Below are 16,490 nucleotides of genomic sequence, written 5' to 3' on the forward strand. Positions count from 1 at the left end.
ATCTATAGAATTCAGTAATTGTCCTTATCAGTGTATTGGTGCATAAAACAGTCAGGCATTACCATGGAAGGTGAACTTGAGAGATAAACTTTTTGTTTTTCAGTGTTTACTTTTTATCAAGGAAAAAAACACTTTCTGCAATGGATTTAGTTGAATGGATTTGGAAGAGGAGGTAGGAATCAGTTGTAAATGTTGCTGTCTGGGGAGTGAAGAAAGAACCTAGGAGCAATTCCAATCTCCAGCTCCAGAAGCTCCAGTTGGCACTGCCATAGGTAGACAGCAGGCAGCAAATCAAGCCAATATAAACTTGCCAAGTTTATAGGTGTGGAAGTGTGAAGGGGACGCCTTAAAAGTCCTCTGCTTCTTGACCTTTGAATTCCAGGTTAAGTGGTCGAGAAATGCACACTCCTTGTTTGAAATGTAATTCATGCAGAGTTGATTTCATTCCCTGCTGCTTCCATGAGAACAAACAGTACTTGGACCCCTTGCTTAATGTGAACTAGCACTGGTTACAATCAGAAAACAAGTGGTTGGTTCCATAACCTTACTGAAGGACAGTTGTTGGACAAAGTTGGCAAAAAACAAAAACAGACAAGCAAAAAACAAGAAAAATCCTAAGTCTGCACAATGCCTCTATCAAGGTTCTGATTATCTCATTCTGCATCACTTCATATAAGTCTCCCTGTGCTTCTTTAATTACTGACATAGTAAATGCAGTGCTATCTGCAAGCCTTTCAAGAGCTGTACAAACATGAGTCTCTCTTGATGTTGCTAATTTTTAAAAATTATTTTCATATTTGTGTTTGATGAAGTTCACATAGAATCAGTCTTGGGACTGGGTACTACTAATAATGTTCAATGGTAGTTGGATTATTGCATACTCGGACAAAAGAATTGATTTTTCTAATTGGATGGTGTGTGAGGTCTTCTACATACTCACTGAAAAATTATTTGGAATAACTCTAGTAAGTGGGCAGGATGATGGAGTATGATTGTCCGTCTCATCTGTTAAATAAAGTTCAAAAGGAAATTACCTTTGCACAAGTTACTATCCCCCCATTATTCTTTTGTATATAATGTTCTGCCCAGTTGGGTAAAAGGGCTGATTTTTTAATTGAATAAGAGTTTAGGAATGTGTGTTGGAAAGCATTTTCCTGCCAACCCCAGGAGCAGACAGGATGAGAGCGATGCCATCTGTCTTGTCGTGGGGGTACCATGTGATTCTAATTTCTTTCCTTGGTTCTCTCTCTTTGGAAAGCTTTTCACTCCATCCAGTTTAGACACTGAGAACTCATTCTCCACTACAGATACTGTTTTAAAAGTTTTGTTGTCTGCAATAAGACTCTTGTTGTAGTCCAGTGTATTAGCTGACTCCACTAGGATATTTGGGGGGTTTTGGTTTGGAGTGAAGGGATCTAACATCTATTAGTGAAGGATCACAAAATTCTAGTGTCTAGTTCTAACTACCTGGCCATGTCTGTCTTGTTGTTTGGCCAATGCTAAGGTTTCACAGTCTGCATTGACATGTTGCAGTTATCGCTGCTCTTCTTTGTAATACGTAGGACTCAGTAAGTTGGGTCTCCTTAAGGAGATCTTTCTGTAATTTCTGGTCACAAGGAACTGATTGTTCATTGCCGTCATTTCTATGAACAAATTTTCATGGCCCATCCTTTTATTCTCGGTTGAATCCATGCAGACTGTTCAGGGAATACTCTTGGATGTAGCCATTTCATGGGCTCTGTCTGGAGAGAAGACATGTTAGGTGGCATTTGCAAACCCACTGACAGGTGCCTTATGTGAACCTTTACTATTGCTTTGATAAGAGAGGTCTGTTCCCAAAGTGCTTCTGTAAATGTTTGACCTCTTCATCATGTTTTTGGAGAACTTTGACCAGCTGCCTTGGAATGATGAGCCATGAGTTTAGTTCCTATAATACAAGCTTTGTGGAGGGGGGCATTCTCTACATCTGCGGTCATTCGTTATGCCTAGCTGAAAGTCTGTGGGAAAACGAGCATCGCTCTTGCCCAGAGAAGCAGCATGGAGCTTGACTTGAGCACAGTTATCATTTACATTCAACTTACTGTTCTCTTGGTCCACTTTTTTGACTCAGTGCCAAGAGGACACAGGAATCTTCCCAAGTTTCCTGGATCATCCGAGGCCAATGTTCAAGTGCCATCTGCTTCAGAGTCGAATAACGTTTTCTGTAGCGAATGCTTCCTTCTGTCTAATTGAACTATTTCTTTCTGCAGTCCTCATCTAGTTGAGCTCTTTTAGAAAGAGGGGCTTCCAAGGCTGGCAGTCATACTGAATTTGTTCCTCCTAGAAAGTAGCTCCAGCAGACCCCTAGGCAGGCACAGTGGAGAGATCAATGGATCTGGAGTCAGGAAGACCCAAGTCCCATCCAGCCTCCGACTCTGGGAGCCTAGCCAAGCCATTTCATTGCATTCTGCCTCAGTTCTTCATTTGTAAAATGGGAATAATGATAGCAACTACCTCCCAGGGTTATGGGGAGAATTAAATTAGGTACTATTTACAAAATATTTTGTAAAATTGAAATGCACTGTACAAATGCTAATTGTTGTTATTATGATTACGATTTTAAAAGCAACATAGTATATTGTAGTAGATTGAGAGCTGTTCTTGGGGTCAGGAATACCTAGGTTCACAGATTGCCTTTACCACATACTAGCTGTGCGACCCCGGGCAATTCATTTAACCTCTCATTATCTGTAATAAACTCTCTAAAGCTACAAATGGTGGAAGAGGTTTCCATACTGGGAGTTACCCCATCATGATGACTCCCAAACCGAAATCCCCCCCCCAAAAGGATAAAAATCATGTTGCTCCAAATAATATGGCATGAAAATAGTGCTAACTTTTTTAGTATATAGAAAATAGGAATCCAACTCTTGCTCTGTTTCCCAAAGAGCCAGGCTGATTCTGACTAGGGAAACAGCTTGTATTCAAGCTGCATCTTAAAAAGGAAAAAAACCCTCTTATTCAAAACTCAGATCATGGTTACAGAGGAGAGATGCCTGTTTTGTGAGTAAGTGTGGAACTATGCAGCAAGTGATGCTTTATGGCCAGGAAATAAATGACATTGAAGAAGGATGCGACTTCTCCTCTGGCTCTCTTTCTATGAAACGAGGTACAGGAATCAGAATATGTCAGTTCATGTCTCTCTTAATGTAGGCATTGTGGGCTTGGTGGGGGGAGTAAGGGGAGAAGCATCTATGTCTGAAACCAAGGGAAATAATTAAGAAATTCAAGAAAGATTCCCCCTACTGCAATTCCAAAGGCCAATATTGACTTGAAATACAGTAAACACTGTTATCCAGCCCAGTAATGAAATGGGGTGTTCAGCTTAATTAAATATTCTGGTAATAGAGAGCCACATCAATGATTCCATGCATGAATCACCCATTTCCAGAGAATTAGAATCCCAAATTCACTTAAGACTGAAACTCAGAAGCATAATTGAATTTTGGATGACTCAGAAGTTGATTGAAGCTCCTGCAGGACCTTAGGGTCATCATTAAGAACAGTTATTGTCGTCCTGCAGATGTGTGGGTGGTCCAGTGGGGAAAGGAGTCTGGGATAGCGCAGTTTGATGTCTGGAGCTTCAAACCTCCTTTCTGAAATATGATGATAACTTTGAAGGAAATTGTGGCTGGAAAACCATGGGGCATGTTTGGATACTTTATCATTTTTGTTGAGGCTTGAATTTAGATCCTTTGATATGAAAACAAATACAGAAAATATGCTTTCTACCTTGCTTTGAGTATAAAATGTATTTTGGAGAATCACTGAAACCTGTAGAAACAATGACAAGCAAAGAATGTTTCTCACAAATAAGAAGCTGAGGTAATACTAGACAGAATATGGAAGAGATTATAAATAGGTCTCTTCCTGAGTCCTCTGTGACATTGCAGTTCATTGCTCTGCTCCTTTCTATAGAATCTGGGTATAAATTTCATTATCAGAGAGCAGAGAGAGTTCTAGGTGAAGTAGAAGAAATAAACAGGAGAGCCAGAAATCTCATTTCCTCATCTCCTTGCTAATTATAGGAGACTGTTACAATCCTTTGTGGTATATGGTTGTGTCTATTTGGAAATGTAAGCTTTTCCATTAACCTGCCCTGCGAGTCCTGAATCACAGATTCAACAAAAATCTCAGAGTTACAATGGACCTAAAAGGTCATCTGGTCCCACCCTTACATGAATAAGGTCCCAGGTCTTCCACAACAATCCCCGCAGTTGGCTTTTGTTTGGAGATCTCCAGGGAAAGGGAATCTACCTCCTCCTGAGACAGACCAGCTCACTTCGGAGACTTCTGTAAGTGTTCAGAAGTCTTTCCTGACATCAAACGTCAATTCACTTCTTTGGAATCTCCACACCATTGCTCTTCTATGTTCTCTCTGGAGCCAAACTTAGCCAATCTCATGCTTATTTGCCTTCAACATTTCAAACACTTGAAAGCAACTATCATGGTCCTTGCCAAATCTTGCCTCCCAGCATAGATTAAACATCTCCAGTTCCTTCTTTCTCTCCTCATATAAAAGATCCTTTGCCACCCTAGTTGCTTTCCTCTGGATGCTATTTGAATTATTAATGTCCTTCCTAAAACATGTCACCCAGAATTTAACCAATTACTTCGGACATTGCACTGTCCAGGATGCAGAGAGGCACGAGCACCTCACGGTGCTTAGACTTCCAGACAACAAACATTTATTAAGTACCTACTACTTGCCAAATGCTGTAACTGGGGATACAAGGAAAGGCAAAAATATAGACTCCACTCTCAAGGTATTCAAAGCCCAATGGGGAAAGCAACATGCAAACAATTACTTAGCTATAAAACATTTACAAGGGAACTAGGGTATAATATTGGAGGGAATATCCTAGTATGGGGTGAGGGAGAAAAGAGGGAAGACCCAGGAAAGTCCACTTACACAAGGTATGATTTGAGCTGAGTCTTAGAGAAAGGCAAGGAATAGCCAGCAAAATAGCACAGAATTAGGAGGTATCAGGTTTTAAGTGCAAGGAACAGTAAGAAAGCAGGTGTGGTTAAACCACAGAGTACCAGGGTGAGGGCAGGGGAGAGGAGTAGAGTGTCTAAACACTTGGAAAGGGTGGAAAGAGTCAGATTGTGAATGGCATGAGGGCTGCTAGAGTTTATCATGTAGGAAAGTGACATGTTCAGAACGAAACCTGAAGAAGATAATTTTGGTAGCTGAGTGGAGGATGAGCTGGACTCCAGTCACCAAACAATTAGGAGGAACTTAGTATGTGTCAAGCACTGAGAATTCAAAGAAAGGTTCCAGTTCCTGTGGCCAAGGAGCTTGCAATCTAATGGGGGATATAGTGTGAAAACAACTATGTAGAAACAAGCTATAAATCAAAGGCAATCTCAGAAGGAAGGCACTGGTTTGGAGGGGGTGATGAGGAAAGGTTTCTTGGAGAAGGTGAGGCTTTAGCTGAGAGTTTAAGGAAGACTGGGAAGCCAAGAGGCTGAGATAAGTAGGGAGAGAATTCCAGGCATGGGAGACAGCCAGCAAAAATACACAGTCAGGAGATGGAGTTTCTTGTGCAAAGAACAGAGTATGTGGAGTGGAGAGTAAGGTCTAAGAATGGAAAAGTAGGAAGGAGTCAGATTATGAAGGATTTTAAAGACAAACAGAAGGTTTTATACTTGATTATCAAAGTAATAGGATTACAAATGAAGATTATTAAATGGGGATAACAGGATCAGACTGGTGCTTAGGAAGATAACATTAGCAGCTGATTTGGAGTTAGACTGGGAGAGACATGAGGCAGGTAGACTAGCAGCCTATTCTAGTCCAAGCATGAGTAGGTGAGAACTTGTACCACAATGGCAGCTGTGTAAATGTTAGGATGAGAATGTTTTATACTGTTGAGAAGATAGAAATGACAGAAGTTGTCGGTAGATTGGATATGGGTGGGTTGAGTACAAATAACCTTATATTGTAAGCCTGGTTAACTGGGAGGATGATGGAACTCTTGACCACAATTGAAATGTAAGAAAGAGAAAAGATATAATGAGTTAAGAAAGATGACTTTGTTGAAAAAGATAATGAATTCACAAGTTGAGTTTAAGATGTTTATGAGACATCCATTTGGAAATTTCTACTACGCCAATGGAAAAGGTGAGAGTAGTGGTCAAAAGTAGTTTGGGCTGCATAAATAGTTAGGAAAATCACCTGCCTAGAAGAGATTATTGTACTCTTGAGAACTGATGAAATCACCAAGCAAGATGTCATAGAAGACAGAGGGAGCCTAGGACAGAGCCTTGAGAGGCATGCATACTTGGTGAACATAGCATGGATGAAAATCCAGCAAGGAGGCTTCGAAGAAGTGCTTAGACAATTAGTGGAAGAAGTAGAACCTAGAGAGAAAAAGATATCCAGGAAAGAAGGGTGATCATAGGCTATAGAGAGGTGAGGAAGAAGCTGCTAAATTTGATAACAGAGAGATCATTGACAACTGGGAAGGAAGCAGTTCCATTTGAATGATTAGCTTGAAAGCCATAGTGCTGAGTGTTATGCAGAGATTGAGAGGAGGAGAAGTGGAGGTGCTGATCTCCTCAATGTCTTTGGCCACAAAAGGGAGGAAAGAGATATAGGTCAAACTAGAGCTAGCAGTGGGGGAGGGGGGCACATCAGGTGAGGAGTGTTTGGAGGATGGAGAAGCCATGGGCATAGGCCATAGGGCAGCAGCTAGTATATGGGGAAAAATTGAAGATTGGTGAGTAACTGAGGATGATGGAGGAGAAATTCTGCCAGAAAAGAGTTGTTGGAATGGAATCAGGGGTGCATGTAGAAAGCTTTGCATTGGTAAGGAGAAAGTCCATCTTTAAATGGCATCTTAGCCAAAATTAGTAAGATGGTTGACAATTAATAGGAGTTAATATTTTATTTGGGGATTTTAAGCTTAATTCCTGATTTTCTCATGCTAGCTCACTCATATTTAAACAAAACATCTAAAATTGTATACCCGAATACATAATCTCCCCAAATATGTCGATGATGTCACCAAGGGAGATTCTGGTTCTCCTCCAAAGGTTAGGTGTATACCCCCTACCTTCTTAGTTTCCTGTAAAACCACATTTTAGATCTATTTCATTGGAATGGACTGACTCAGGGAAGTAATAATTTCCCCACCAGTAGGGATTAATTAGAGAACAAATTACATTATCAGGAATTTTTTTTTAAAGCAATCAGGGTTAAGTAACTTGCTCAAGGTTACACGGCCAGTTATTATGTCTGGGTGTGGTGCTGAGTATCTGAGCCCGGATTTGATCCCCAGGTCATCCCGACACTGGAGCCGGTGCTCTTACTCGCCGAACCACCTGGCCGCCCAGGAATTTTTTTAAACAAATTCTGTTTCAAGAACAAAACAACAACAACAACCCAATGAATATACAAATATGGCCCTTTCATATGGGGACGAAACAGCCCCCAAAGAATTATCAGCTGCCCATAAATGCAACTTCTTGTTTCTCTTAGTTGTCCTTTTTTTAACAAGAAAGGATGGCTCCCTGTTCCTAAAACACAAGTGCCTCTGCAACTCAAGAAACTTCAGGCTCCCTACTTCCTTTCAGATAAAATACAGTGTCTTCTGTTTGGCCTTTACATTCTTTTCACAGGGCAGCTCCAGCTTGTCTTTCCAGTCTGGTTATTATCCTCCCTGCTGGACACGTTATTCCAACCAAACTTCTCTACTTCTTTTTCCCATACCCAATGATACACGCCCCATCTCTGATCCTGTGGAAACACTGTCACCCTCCTCCCACTTGGACTGTCTTCTCTCTTCACCTCTGTCCTTTGGAAACTCCTGATCCCTTTGGGGCTCAGCCTGGGTACCACCACCTACAAGAACCCATTTTTGATTTCCTTAATTGTTAGGTCATAATAGTAGATAAACTTAGTGCTTTAAAACTGGCAAAACACTTTAAAAATATGAGTTCATCTTATCCCTACAACACCCTGGGAAGTAGATGCTTTTATTATCCCCATTTTTTACAGATGAAGGAAACTGAAGCTGGCAGAAATTAAGTGACTTGCTTAAGATCTCATAGCTAATAAGTATCTGAGGCCAGATTTAAACTTTTGTCATCTTGATTCCAAGTCCAATGCAACCTCATTGCTTCTAATTTCTCCTCCTCCCAACCATTCGAATAGGTCACACCCCATCAGAATAATTAGCTCATTTTCAACTGGGGTTTGGGGGCAATATAATGACCCCTGAGGTCTATCTGAATCCCTTCCTCTGAAGCTTTAGGGAATTTATATTATACAGAGATTTAGGAGTACCATTAATAATCTCTTAAAGCCCCCAAATAGGAAACTTCCTAGCATTCAGGCAGAGTTTGGGCTCTCTGCCTAAATTGATATTTATCTCCTGCTGATCCTTTGTCTCTTTGTAGTCAAGGCAATTCAGATCATTGGAAATATTTGGGTAAAGAATTAGCAAAAGCATATTACAGTATCTGTTAATAAAAATGTGGAAAGAGAATACTTTTTTATTGTCATTTCCCTCATCCCTTGGAGAGGTGGGGGGAAGGTAATAAACCTGATACCAGCAGCCCCATTTTTATGTTCCACGACAACTATGGAGCCAGTGGGTCTCCTCTTCCTCCTGGCCACAGCTCACTCCTTTCTCTTGCTTCTTTTGCCCAGTACATCTGTGTGGCTGATTCTTCCCATCTTTTCTCTTGATGTTCCCCCTTCTTCCTCTCTACTGTCAGACCCTCCCAATCTGTCTCTAGTTGGCTCTTCACTTGATACCAGTTCTTCAGGGAGTGACCAAGTTCCTTACCCAACTAGTGATACTGGAGAGTGTCACTGCAGTTTGTGCAATGGCTTTCAAGGACTATGGACTTAGTCTAAAGTCTTACTGATACTTTAATCTGATTAATGCCAGCAAGTTAAATGGTGGAAGGTTTTTCAACCCCACCCTAACAATACATATTTGTGTATGTGTGTGTGTGTGTGTGTGTATGTAATGTTCATGTATTGTTACTCCCCCCACCCAAAAAAAACAAATTTCTTGAGGATATGAACTCTCTCATTTTTGTCTTTATAGCCTGGTCGTCTAGCATATTTCCATTGTTGAGTTGTTTCAGTCATTCTCAACTCTTCATGACCCCATTTGGGATTTTCTTGGCAAAGATACTAGAATGGTTTGTCATTTCCTTCTCCAGCTCATTTTGCAGATTAGGAAACTGAGACAAACAGGGATAAATGACTTCCCCAGTGACACCAGAAATTTCTGAGGTCACATTTGAACTCAAAAGATATTCTTGACTCCAGACCCGGCACTCTATCCTCTGTGCCACCTCCTGCTCTACCAGCAGATTACTTGCCCTATAATAGGCACTTGATAATGTTTATTGAATTGAACTTAATTGAAGATTGTATTTTTTTACAAGGCACCTTCTATAATAACCTGATTTTATTGGCATTTATTCTTTTCTTTTATGTAATTGCAGTGAGTCTGTACATCAGTCTTTAAGCTTTCTTTTCACTGATTCAACATGGAATCACAATACTTAATTTTTCCCCACATAACTGGCAGCACTGAACTTTCACATCTTTGCCAATTTGATATGTTTAGAGATATAACTTAGATTTATTTTCACCTGCAATCTTCTGGCTATTAAAGACTTCAAATCCTTTATTCAACTAGTTGTTGATAATTTACATCTTTTGAAAACCACTTGTTTATATCATTTGGTCACATCTATTGTTGAATACTTAATTTTTTTAATTGTTTCACTTCTCTATAGATTTTGGATGTCAGTCTGTTATTAAAAGTACTTAGTATAAATTTTTTTTCTACCATTCATAATTCCTTTTGTTCAGGATCAAATTTAAATATACAAATATTACTTTTCCCTCTGCCATATGCTACTACATTAATTATTTGGTTAGTTCAGTAATATTAGCCCAATCTTAGATTTTGCACACACACATTTATGCTCACTCACACAAAACAAAACCTGACAGTCTACTTTTATTGATGTAATCTTTTCAAAGCTCCCTTCCCTTTCCAAAGTCCACATCCAAGTGTGATTTGTGAATTGCCCTCTTTACCTAATCTTCCCCTCCCCCACATGTTCATCTGTGTTACCCACATTCAAGTGCAAACAGTAGATGGTATTATCTGGAAAGGTTTGGAAGTATATGTGAAAGAGCATGGAAAAAACAGTCTCTCTTTCCTGACATTGGAATTTGAGAGTATGGTCATTCTTGCTAGACCTGAGTAGGACATATCCCCAATCTCTCATCAGACAACTCTTGCTACCTGCTTCATGCTTTTAGCCTCAAAGGCATAAGACCCAGATCCAGTTTGATTTCTGCTTTGGGGAAGTTTATTAAAAGTTGCTAATAATGAAAACCATATGATTCTCTCACAATGATATCTCAGGGCCCCAAACTAGAAACCAAAATGAACCCTAGCTATTTTTGCCCACAGTTCAAGCCTCTGTCCCAATTAATTCTTTGGATTCTTGCCCAGTTAAAACCTCTCCATGTCGCATTCCCAATATATTCTCATCAATTACAAGCATGAATCACATTTAAGTTATGACGACAGTTTTATATGAAAAAAAAATAGGAGCTAATAACAAATTTAAAAATAGAATGATGTGGAAGTAAATCTCTGTCACATACAGGCAGAAGGGCAGGAAGGTGGGGTTTGGGGAAAGGTGAAGATTGGATCACTGTTCTTTGGATGTCTCAGCTTCCCTTCATTCAGATTCACTCTTCACAGCAGTTTCAATAGGGCAAATAGCAAGGGAATGAAGAAGGGGGAGGCACAGCATTGGCTACATCATTGCCCTAGTTTGGGTATCCCTTTAAAGCACTCACTGGCATGCCTCTGTCTCCTAACCCATCAGGCCAAATTTTGACATCTGATGTTCCCTCTGTGCTCCATCTGAATTTGCCATGCTAAGATGCCTCTTCCCATTCTTCTCAAGGAAAGGGATTCATATTGTCCTTTTAGAAGAGAAATCCCAAAAATCCATGCTCCCACTGCCTGGAAGCCTTCCTTTTCTGTCTGTGGAGAAATTTGTCTTCCTCAAAGCCAGATGATAGAAGCTATCATCATTCTCTCCATTAGATTATTTCACCCATCTTCAAAATCATCTAATTCTTTTTCCTAGCTCACCCCCTTTTTAATGTTGTTTCTCTAGCCTCACCCCCTTTTAATAGGGTTTTTTTTCACTCAGTTTCTAGATAGAGCTTCCAGGTATCCTTCTTATAAGCTAATGTGAGACATCAATGAGACAGTAACTTCTCTCGTCAGTACAACATCTAAATCCTATGAACCACCACTGAATTCCTTGATTTCAAATGTTATCAAGGGCAGCCAGGTAGCACAGTGAGTAAGAGCACAGGCTCCAGTGTCAGGATGACCTGGGGATCGAATCCGAGCTCAGACACTTAGCACCCACCCAGAAACCCCTGGCTGTATAACCTTGAGCAAGTTACTTAACCCAAATTTCTTAGGGGTGGCCAGGTGGCGCAGTGAGTAAGAGCACCGGCCCCCATGTCGGGATGACCTGGGGATCAAATCCAGACTCAGACACTTAACACCCACCCAGAAACACCTGGACATATAACCTTGAGCAAGTTACTTAAGCCCGATTGCTTTAAAAAAATGTTATTAAAGGCCTTGGTCACTGCTGTATTCATCAGGAGAAAGAACAGGAATTCTTCACTTACATTTAGATTCCATCTTTTTTTCTTGTATTAACATGCTCCATTTTCCTAAATAGGCTATTTGAAGGTGAAAGCTTATTTGCCTTGCTTTCTGGTTTATCACATGCTGGCCTCCCTTTCATTTCTCATTTTAGATGAGAAATGTTGTGTTGTTGGAATAGGGGCTTTGGGATATGTGATTTATTTCTTCCTCTCTGCTTGTCAGATCCTCCCTGTTGGTATCTCTTTGATTCTCTCATTCTACCTTCTACCTCTATTGTGAAGACTTCCAGAAATCTCATTTGTATGACTTGTTGATGTATGCTATTCAGTAACAACTTTCTATTTTTTCTGGGAGCCAATAATCTTTAGGATGTCTTGCCCAGCTGTAGCCTCCATCTCCATTATTTCCATTACTTGGTGGTGATTTCTAGTTTTCCTCCAATTTTGTTGTTTGAAAATTGTGTTTTGTTATTCGTCCTGCCTCATTTGGATGATTCTCTGCTTTGTATTTATTATCTGGGTGATTTTGTTGCTTTTTATTTGTCATATTTCATTTATGATTTTTCTCCAAATATTCTAAACTAACCACTCATATTTTGGGGGTTCTTACAGATTTTAATATTTGTAGATCTCAAACCTTCTGTTTTTTTTTTTTAATCATCTACCCTGGAGATTATTTTTGTAGATCTAGTTTTGCTTTTGGGGGGAGGGTATCTTGTATTATTATTTTTTTCTCTTGTACTCATCTTATTCATTTGAGCTTTTTTATTTAATTTACTCATTAAAATATCTATATGCAGTTATCTATTTTGGGGGTGAAGGTGAATGACTTTTCTTGCATGAATATTTTTCCTTTTCATTCTTTTGAGAAGTTCTTTTATTTTTAAGGGAACGTGTTTGTTGCTATTTTCAGGCAATGAAGGGGAGCTAGGCTTAGTCCCAAGGCTTTCCTCCACCAGAATCTTTCGTGGACTTCCTTGGCAGTATTGTGGAGGGAATTCTCCATCAGATTGAAGGTACTACTCTCTGAGCTCCCTCTCAATTTTGAGATTCCTTAATGAAAAATAAAATTACATGTTCTTGTTTTACCACTCCTTAGAACCCCAAGTTCTCTATATACATCTAGCAGCTGGTGGCTAATGAGATAGAATGCTGGACCTGCAATCAGGAAGAACTGGGTACAAATGTGGACCCAGATACTCTCTAGCTGTGGGACCCCAGGCAAGTCATTTAACCTTTGTCTGTCTCAGTTTCCATAACTGTAAAATAGATATAATAAAAACACCTACCTCCCAGGGTTGTTGTGAGGATCAAAGGAGATAATATTTGGAAAATACTTGCCTGGCCCAGGACTGGTGCTTAATAAATCGTTTTTCCTTCCTTTCCTGTACCTTAAGTATCTTTTTGTAAATAACACTACCTTTTTTTTAATCCCAGATTTGCCTCTTTCATTTGAGGTTTTCGTCAATAAGTCTGCTTTTTAATCCAATGATTTCTCCTTTTTAATGCTAGGTGATCTGCTGCTTAACCTTATTGTTTAGGTTTTACTTGTGAACTTATTTCTGACATATATTAGAAGCTCTCAAAAGTGTCCCTGCTGACTAACCACAAAAGTATCATAAAACCAGGTGGAGCATAAGAAAATCAAGGCCCCCCCCCTACGTGTCAGAAGAGGCACAAACATAAGCTTCAACACCCATAGCCTTGTAGCCGTTTCAGCTGCAAAGGAACCTAGTGATAAACACTAAGCAAATTGTCAAACTACCCATAAAATATCTCATTCACCTGGGAGAAATTATCACAATTAGTAGGTTTACCAGATGAAACAGTTTGCTATGTAGCAGACCCACCATTACCATCATGTTTGGCAGTTTTATTTTATTTTATTTTGTTTTGTTTTTTACAACAGACAATACCATCTAAGCATCACTTGATGTCAGATAAATCCTTATGTGTGCTCCTAAAGGTAAGATTCCTATGGTGCTCTCCCAGCTGGTCTTTTGCATCATTCTCATTTCCCACTTTTTCTTCCACTTCTCTTACTTGATTTTCAAACTCCTCCTTGAGCTCCTTCATGGCCTGAAACCACTTCATATTTTTCTTGGAGGCTTTTGATGCAGGATTTTTGACTTTGCTGTCTTCTTCTGGCTCTATGTTTTAATTGTCTTTGTCACCAAAAAATGATTCTATAGTTTGATTTCACTTCTTCTGTTTGCTCATCTTGCCAGCCAATTACTTGACTTTGTACCTCTTTGCTATGATAGAACTTTGCTTCCAGAGTGGAGAGTTCTGTGTCCCAAATTTCCGGGGTTTTGTGCAGCTATTGTCAGAGCTTCTTCTAGGCACCTGCCCCATAACTGTGAGTTGGACTGCCTTTGCACAACTTCAACAAGCTCTGCCATGCCAGCACTCCTTCTCACCCCAGGATCACCACCCAGATCCAAGCAGGACAAAGCAAGAGCAATTGCCCTCTGGACAGTTGCTTGGTCACCCCACGATCTGTGGGCCTGGAGCTCAGGAGACAGCCACCATAGGCAGCAGCTGCAGCTGCTTCCACCTCCACTTCCCTGGTGTAGAGGCCAATCCATGCTCTTCTCTCACCCTCACCCAGGACCAACAGAGTAACAGAGTTCCCCACTGACCTTTTACTTTCTCTTTGGTGTTTACAGGTTGAGAAGTCTGGAAACCATGACAGCTGCCAGTGAATAAGTTCCCTGAAGTCTGCTCTAGTCAGTCTGCACAGTGGGTCTGGGCTGGAGACTGCACTCCCCTCCCAGCCCCCTGCGATAGCCCCTTCCTGTTATCCTGTCAGGCTGCCTTCAACAGATTTGTTTCTCTCTCACTTTGTGGGTTCTGTAGCACTAAAATCTGTTTAGAGTCATTTTTACAGGTATTGCAGTTGCTTGGAATGCCATCTCAAGCAAATTCCTGCTTTTATTCTGCCATCTTGGCTCCACCCCCTTCTGGTTTTCCTATGTTTTCTTAATTATAGTGACAAATATGGTGGAAAAGTTATTTCTTTGCTGTCTTTCTTGACATTTAAAGAGTTCTGTAATATCCATGTACATGTGGATATGTACTCCAGTGCAGTGATGCTGGCCTCCAGACTGTTATACCAACAAGATGCTTCATCTATGAGTCTTAAGCATTTTCCCTGACTGGGCCCATGCTTGAAACATTCATCCTCCTTTGCTTGAATTCCCTGGTTTCCTATAAATCCCATCTCCCCCAAATCTCATCTTCTGCAAAGAGCTTTACCCATTCCCTTTTTAGCTAGTTCCTTCCCTCTGTTAATCATTTCCTATTTACCTGGTATATAGCATGCTTTGTATCGATTGATCTCCTTGAGGGTACAGGCTGCCTTTTGACTTTTTTATATACTTGGTGCCTGGCACATAGCTAGGCACTTAATAAATGTTTATTGATTGATATACATACACATGGAAGACTATATTTAAGAACTTATGGATCTTTTTCTCAATGTTTTATATCTCTTAACGATTGCTCATTCCCTTAATAAACCTCTTTAGTAATTTTCTTCTAGAGAAAATATCTATCTTACTTTATTACAAAAGTTCTTCTTCAGTATGTCATTCAGACAACCCACAGGACATTTCAAAAAGAAAAGTCCATTCTCTGGGAGACTGTGATACAGGGAAAAAGAGAACTGTGGAGTTAGAGGATATGTATTAAAATTCTGCCTTTGGAGCTTAATTGTGTGACCTCTGCCAAGTCACCTAACCAAGCCTCTGTTTGATCATATGTTAAAATGAGGGCACTGGGTTTGATGGCTAGCTTCAGTAGTCCCTTCTGCTTCTTTAACTGTGATTGTCCAGTCCTATGATTCTCTAGCACATGTGCTTAATTTTGGTGGTGGTTTGTTTTATGAGAATCATAACTTTTGCAAATACTATCTGTTTCAACATGTTTTCCTATGCTTATTTTTGACTAGTCATAAACATGGAGTTAAATATCCTTGACTGGCTAGATAATGGAAAAGTCAGAAATATAAATTATGACTGATCAATGATTCTTTGTGTGTAGGTTAATTGCAATCCTTTTTATATGGGAGAAAGACTCTTACTCCATTTTGAAGAATTCTCCTCTCTGCTAAGCCAATAGTGCCTGCTCTATTGTTTGCTGTTAAACACTTGGACTGGCATAGCTCCTTTAATCCGTAAGAAATTTCTCTTCCCCTCTCTGTTTGCTAAGGCCCTCCTATCCCAAAGTGGCCTTGGAACCATAGAACCCCCTCTCACTCCCACTCTCCCCAGAAATTGCTTGGAAGCAGCAGGAGGGCCAAGGCAGAGAGGTGGAAGAAAGGGGAAAAAAAGATTGGTGAGGAGGCAGATAAAACATTCATCACTGGAGTGGTTTCTTTCTGAACTCTTGATGTACTTTTGATACCTCCTTAATTCCCAAGAGTCGGGAGGCCTTTAGAAATAAAACTGAGATTCTGAGTGATGTAGGTCATGCAGGATTCTCAAGTCTGTGAGAGGAGATTTAGTTTTGCTCCAAAGGGGTCAGGGACAGTGCATCAAATGAAGACTTCTCTGAATTTGGGGACCATTGAATACACACTGTCTAATGGGTCTTTGAAATCCTATTACTGAGCAGGCAATTGCCTGATAAACAAGTTTGTTCAAAGGGTGTGTATCTAAGAAAGGGGGTAAGATTGCATCAAGATAATTAAGTTCTCAGACCCAAACCTCCTTTGGTGGGCTGTCTCCAGGATCCAGAGAACTCTTCAGTGCCTTTGTTC

The 16,490-nt window shown here is 40.2% G+C and overlaps 1 long non-coding RNA gene across 1 annotated transcript in view; it reads left to right on the plus strand.

Annotated features, from left to right (window-relative positions):
- LOC138177474 (uncharacterized) overlaps positions 1 to 12,953 on the plus strand; it is a 51,840-nt gene extending 38,887 nt beyond the window's left edge. Inside the window, exons 2-3 of the long non-coding RNA XR_011172507.1 lie at positions 12,642 to 12,744; positions 12,828 to 12,953. This is a non-coding gene — a long non-coding RNA (uncharacterized lncRNA). The remainder of the gene's footprint in view (positions 1 to 12,641; positions 12,745 to 12,827) is intronic.
- The last annotated feature ends 3,537 nt before the right edge of the window (positions 12,954 to 16,490 follow it).

Source organism: Petaurus breviceps, unplaced genomic scaffold, assembly GCF_028583685.1.
Source record: "Petaurus breviceps papuanus isolate PSGF00001 unplaced genomic scaffold, PetGlider_PUasm1.0 90417, whole genome shotgun sequence".
Classification (NCBI taxonomy): Eukaryota; Metazoa; Chordata; class Mammalia; order Diprotodontia; family Petauridae; genus Petaurus; species Petaurus breviceps.